General features: G+C 46.1%; 1 pseudogene; it reads left to right on the forward strand.

Annotated features, from left to right (window-relative positions):
* Positions 1-327: 327 nt before the first annotated feature.
* Positions 328-444, forward strand: LOC136660987 (5S ribosomal RNA; annotated as a pseudogene).
* The last annotated feature ends 295 nt before the right edge of the window (positions 445-739 follow it).

The following is a 739-nucleotide window of genomic DNA, read 5'->3' on the forward strand; positions in this document are numbered from 1 at the left end:
CTGTAACATACAAGAGCAAGAATATCTACTGGAGTATCAGGGATTAGTTCACTAATGGGGGCAAGCAACCGCCATGCATCAGCATAACATTAAGAGCTAACCGATTCCCCACTGTTAGCCACTTACGACCAAGCATTTGCAAATCATCTCAAGATGCATGTCACAGTGAAAGATGACAGTGTCAAAAAATACATTTTTCATTTATTCTAGTAGTAATGCACATTATCAGATGTGTTATTGTACAGATGATAAAAAGGACACCTCTCTTCCCCTCCCACTTATTTACTCAGTCAGGACACACAAATTGTTTGTAAGACAATACTACTGTATTGCTGTTTTTACCCTGCACATGCCTGATCTTGTCTGATCTCGGAAGCTAAGCAGGGTCAGGCCTGGTTAGTACTTGGATGGGAGACCACCTGGGAATACTGGGTGCTGTAGGCTTATACCATGAACTCGGAAGCTAAGCAGGGTCAGGCCTGGTTAGTACTTGGATGGGAGACCGCCTGGGAATACCGGGTGCTGTAGGCTTCTACCATGATCTCGGAAGCTAAGCAGGGTCAGACCTGGTTAGTACTTGGATAAGAACATAAGAACAGCCCCACTGGATCAGGCCATAGTCCCATCTAGTCCAGCTTCCTGTATCTCACAGCGGACCACCAAATGCCCCAGGGAGCACACCAGATAACAAGAGACCTCATCCTGGTGCTCTCCCCTACATCTGGCATTCTGACTTAAC

Source organism: Tiliqua scincoides, chromosome 9 (assembly GCF_035046505.1).
Source record: "Tiliqua scincoides isolate rTilSci1 chromosome 9, rTilSci1.hap2, whole genome shotgun sequence".
Lineage (NCBI taxonomy): Eukaryota > Metazoa > Chordata > Lepidosauria > Squamata > Scincidae > Tiliqua > Tiliqua scincoides.